The following is a 5,874-nucleotide window of genomic DNA, read 5'->3' on the forward strand; positions in this document are numbered from 1 at the left end:
TTTTTGGCCGCACCCCCGCCCCGCGCCCGCCCCGCTCCCGCCCCGCGCCCGCCCCGCGCCCGGCCCGGCGAGAAAGCCTTAATTGGTAAAATCGCCCTGGAGCCGGCGGGGGTGGGGGGGGCGCGCCGTGAGCTCAAGCGCCTGGGCTGCCCGGCGACGCCGCCAACCCCCACCCCCGATGAGCTCAGCGCCCGGCGAGGTCTGCCTGGGGGTGGGGGTGCTCGCCTCAAGATCCCGCAGGGTCCACGGGGCCCACATCTCAGCTGAGCGGGAAGGGCCAGTCCCTCCGGGGAGCCGCCCCTCCCCCACCCCGTCGCGGGGCCCCAGCGAGTGCCCCAAGCCTGAGCTGGCCGGGCAAGTTGGGTTCTGCCCTCTGGGAGGGCGGGGGGCGGCCAGCGGGCCGGTGCAGGCGTTCACTGAGCTTCTCCCACCCGCAAGGCCACAGTGGGGCAGGGACCCGAGCCCGGTGAAGAGCCAGCATCCAGGCTACCGCCGATTTGGCCTCCGCTGGGTGCGGAACTCTCAGGAGCACCACCGGGTGCAGGCACGAAGTCTGGGAGTGCGCAGAGGGGTGCCGCCGAGAAGAGCCGAGGACTGGTGCACTGAGTGGGCATGGTCACGCCCTGGCACTGCCAGGCTCCCTCTTCCTCTTCTCCAGGCCTGTTTCATGGTGGCTTCAGATTCAGCTCAAATGTCATTTCCTTGGGGAAGGTCGCAGAAAGCAGTGCCATGGTAACATTTTGCCCACAACCCCCAATGAAATACATTTTCTTTCCTGAGCCCGTAGGGTGTCCTTGCCACTGGGAGAACGCTGGTGCAGGCACGCATAGATCCACACAAATAGCAGAAAGAAACATTTTACAAAATGCAACTTTTTCTTACTACCCAAAAAGCACTCCGATATTTTTTTTATTCTACTCTGTTTCACTAGGGCACCTGGGCAGCTCAGGGACTTAAGCGTCTGCCTTCGGTTCAAGGCATGATCTCAGGATCCTGGGATCCAGCCCCACGGACTCCTTGCTCAGAGAGGAGCCTGCTTCTCCCTCTCCCGCTGTGCGCTCTCTCTCTCTCTCTCTCTCAAATCAAGAAATAAGATCTAAAAATAAAATTTATTCTACTTCATTAAAAGAGAAAAAGAGGGGCGCCAGAGTAGCTGTCCGTTGATCAATGGACCATTTGGCTCAGGTCATGATTTCAGGGTCCTGGGATCCAGCCCTGCGTCGGGCTCTGTGTTCAGCGGGGAGTCTGCTTGGGATTCTCTCTCCCCTGCCCCACCCCTACAGGTGCCCACGCTCTCTCTCTCTCAAATAAATAAATCTGCAAAAAATAAAAAGGACAAGAGGAAAAGAAAAGAGGGAGGGAGGGAGGAAGATGTCCATCCTACCAGCTGTATGAGTCAGGCCATCTACAGTGGAGGGAAGCGGACGACCATCCTCCAGGCCTTGCATTCACTGTTGCCTTTGCAAGTTCTACTGGCAATGACCTTTCCATCTTGACCCACAGTGGGATCGCCAACCCATGGAGGGGTCTCTTGCTGCTCCCTCTGGTGGGACTCCCCCCGCCACACACACACACACACACACACACACGCACACACACACGTTGCTGGGGAGGGCAGTGGCTTCTTGTCACTTGACAGAGGAACACAGACAGGCAGCATGCATTCAGGCCCAGGAGGAAGCAGAGCTAGAGCTCGTGGCCGAAGCTGTCCTTCAAGGACGGAAAGCCACCCTACCACAGACAGTACAATGGGAGCCATTGCCATGGGTGGGAGTCACGAAGGAGACGACGGCCACATGGCTGGATCCTGGGAGCCCCACCTCCATCTGAATCATTTTCCCACTACCTCCCCGTTTCCCCTCTATACACAACCCAGAAAGACAGGCAGCTCTTGGTCTCTACTTCTTCCGGGCTTAGGGGAAGCAAAGGTCTGTGCAGCATCCACTGTTCTCTGAAGATCAAACTAAATCACAGACCTTTTCTCCTTGTGTTGAAGGTTCTAGAAAACCACCAAAATCAGCTCCATTCTTGCCACCAGGACAAGCTGAATCTCCACCTGGCCATGCTAGTAGTACCAAAATGAACCAATGTGTTCTAGAACTAGGACACAAGGCATTCTCTAAGAGACTTTCAGTTGGCTAACCATTCACTGTTTTACATTGGTTCTGACAATTTTCCACATATTAATTTTCGCAATAGTCACGATCTTGTGGCTTTTTTTACTCCCTGAGCAATGTTTCAAAGCACTTGAATATCACCAGATAAACCCAAAGGATCTTTAACATTCTTGAAAAGTTAAGTTTTTAAACATTTCTAAATTTACTTTTAAAGATTCTATTTGAGAGAGAGAGAATGCACACGAGCACACGCATGCACATGAGTGGGGGGAGGGACAGAAGCAGAGGGAGAAGCAGGCTCCCTGCTCAGCAGGGAGCCTGATGTGGGGCTCGATCCCAGGACCCCAGAATCATGACCTGAGCTGAAGGCAGACACTTATCCAACTGAGTCGCCCAGGTGCCTGTAAAGTTTTTTGGGTTTTTTTAAGATTTATTTTTTATTTGAGAGAGAGCATGACTGGGGGAGGGGGTGGCCAGCGGCCAGAGGGAGAGGGAGAATCTTCAAGCAGACTCCCCATTGAGCATGGAGCCCAATTAAAGCCTCAATCCCACAACCCTGCACATGACCGGAGCCAAAATCAAGAGTCCATGAGCCACCAAGATGTGCCGAAAAGTTAAGTTTTTTCAAACTAAAGTATTAAGAACATTCTTTTTTTTTAAAGATTTTATTTATTTGACAGAGAGAGATCACCGTAGACAGAGAGGCAGGCAGAGAGAGAGGAGGAAGCAGGCTTCCCGCTGAGCAGAGAGCCCGATGCAGGACTCGATCCCAGGACCCCGAGATCATGACCTGAGCCGAAGGCAGCAGCTTAACCCACTGAGCCACCCAGGCGCCCCAGTATTAAGAACATTCTGATCTTAAAGAAAATGTTAATAGTTCAGTGAACAATCTTCTCCTTGGACGTGGATGCTGAGAAATGTATTCATGTCGATATCTTTCCTTATAACTTCCAATCCTCTGGAACTGCAGGTTACACAACGCACTGCTGAGAAGCCGTTCCCATCACATCCTTAAGAGCGAAACCGTCCTCCTCTTAAGATTTTATTTACTTATTTGAGAGAGTGAGCACACGAACAGGGAGAGGGGCAGAGGGAAAGGGAGAAGCAGACTCCCCACTGAACAGGGAGCCCAACTTGGGGGTCCATCCCAGGACTCTGGGACCATGACCTGAGCCAACGCCAGACACTTAACTGACTGAGCCACCCAGGTGCCCTGAGAAACTGTCGTCTTATTCTTGACTTGGAATAGTGGCTTCCTTGTCCTTCTCACCCTGGCTGCGGTTCCAGAAAAATTCCTCCTATTTACCTATGCACAACCTTCCCAGAAAGACTCTGCTGAAGGCCAAAGATATCCCCCAACAGCCCCTGAGGACTCAGAAACCCCAATGGGCCACATTGCCCTGAGACCTAAAATCTAGCTGTGGGAATGTCTGTGATTGAATTGCTGCCCTAGAGGTCCTTAGCAAGTCTCCCTCTCTAAGCCCCCAATTCCTCCTCTATGTAATGGGGGTGGCTGGCACAGAGTGCCTCTTAGCTCCCACAGCCTAGGGTGTGCCTGGTTTTGGGGGGTCTGGAACAGATCTGTACTGCTGCGGGCTTGGCTTGGGCTACAGGTGTCCACGGGGTGGGCACAGGGGACCATCACAGCTCAGTGTCCTGGTGCCATCCTTGGTAGGACCCCCATAGTGGGGCAATGGGTGGGGCCTAAAAGGCAGAGTGCTGAGGCAGGTGCCGGAGGAGGGGGTGTTCCTTGGGGAGAAGGCAGACCTAGAATTCCTTGACCTCATAAGGAAACGGCTTGGATCCCTATGGGGAGGGGTGGTATGGGGGAGGACTGAGCCTCTGGGACAGGGGCCAGCACTGCAGAAGAAGGCTTGGAGAGGTGCTGGGGAATCTGATTTTGCCAAAACTCCAAATTCCATGAGACCGCCTCTAAGCGCCCAGAGCCCAAATGCCATGTCCTTCTCTGTTCTGAAAGAGAAGCAGCAGCCCCCACCGTGGCTGGAGCTGTCCCCCTTTCTCCACCACACGGTTGGCTGGAGACTCACACACCTCCTCCTATTTAGGGAGACAGAGCCCACTTCCCCTAGAGTCTAGAGCCTGGCCAGCCATAACTCTTCTGAGGGTCTTTGCAATCACATCAAGTTCACATCTCACCACCCCCTGTGTGGCTACCTCTTCTCCACCCCATGACCCACAGATAACTTGTCTGTGACCCTCACCAGCTGGACCAACCAGACTGGGTTGGACCAGAGACCTCTCCTCTCTTCTCCCTGTCACCAACTGTCATCTGGTATCAGAGAGAGCACCTCCTCTCCTTATGCTCCCAGTTCTGGGCCTGCCCAAGGAGGGTCGTTTCAGCTGGACCCACACTCCATGAGTCACTTCATTTAGAATATGAATGTCACCTCCTTTCCAATCTCCCCAGAAACAGCTCTTTCCTGTCCAAGGCCCTCACGAATTCCTTATGATAGTCTGGGCCCTTCAGCAGGCCTTGGCAACCTTCCCATGGCTCACCCACACCGGTACCCTCGACCCCTGTCCTTGGGGGCCCCCTCTGCAGTGCCACGGGTCCTGAAGCCCACCGAGACCCAAGTACTCAGGGCCTGCTGAGCCTTACTGGACCTCCTGGGCCGGCCCTCTGGGTCTGGAAGGCTCCTCCTGTCCCCCGCCCCCTGCCAGGCTTCCTCCTGGGGCCATTGGGGGCCCACTCCCATTCCAACCGGAGAGGAAACCCCCAGCGTCCCAGGTGGATGGCACGGTGGGTGAGGCGTACACTCGCCATCTGCACGCCTCCCTCGGCCCTGGGCCAGTGCCTACTGGCACGCGCAGTCCCTTGCAAGGCCGCTTGCTCCTGGAGAGCCGGCGGCCTTCTGGCCCAGTGCCCCATTTCCTCCGGGACGGGACGGAGAGAGGAGGGAGGGAGGTGGTGGGGACCGGCCAGGCGCAGGTGCGCAGGCCAGGGCCGCGTCGAGCGGGAAGGCAGGCCTGGCACCAGGGTCTGAGGCGGCCGCTTCCCCGGCGTGGGGCACGCGCGCAAAGCGCTCGCAGCGGCGCCTGGCCTGGGACCCACGCCTCTCCACGAGCCCGCTCTTGGGACCGGGCCCTTTCGGGCTGTGTCCGGGTCGGCCGCCCAGGGTGCGGCCGGGGGAAGCCCAGGCGCGTGAGTCCGGGGCGGGGAGGGGGCGGGAACTGCGGGGGCTGCGGGGACGAGGTGGAGCCCTCGTGAGTCAGGGAGCGCGAGCCACGCCCAGCGCGTCAGTCCTGCGCCGCTTTCCTGTCCTGACCGGTTTCTGCCGGTTCGAGTTGCTTAGGGCCCCCAGCATCTGTCTTCCGACCGGGACGCGCCAGTCGGTGACGCCTCGGTCGCTGACCCCGCCCCGTTCCTACGCCCCGGCGAGCCCACGCTCTGTCCCCTCCCACGCAGGCCGCGCTACTCCCTCAAGCCCCGCCCAAACGCGCCAGCAGCTGACGTCTCTCGGGCCCCCGACCCCGCCCCCTTCCCGCGGGCGGTGCCCCGCCCGCTCCACCGCCCGTCGGGCCTGCGCAGTTTTGCCTTCCGCGCTCGCCCTGCCCCTCTCTATGCCCCGGGCTCGTTCCGCCCGTCTGTGACGCGTGGGCTTTCTCAGGCCCGCCCCGCCTGCTCCCGCGACTGGCCCGGTTGCCGCGACGGTTCCTCGAGGCCTGGCCCCGCCCCGCGCCGCGCGCGCAGGCCGCAGGGTCCGCGGCCGTGACGCGAGCGTGACGCAGGCGTGAC

This window comes from Mustela lutreola, chromosome X, assembly GCF_030435805.1.
Source record: "Mustela lutreola isolate mMusLut2 chromosome X, mMusLut2.pri, whole genome shotgun sequence".
In the NCBI taxonomy this organism is placed as follows: domain Eukaryota; kingdom Metazoa; phylum Chordata; class Mammalia; order Carnivora; family Mustelidae; genus Mustela; species Mustela lutreola.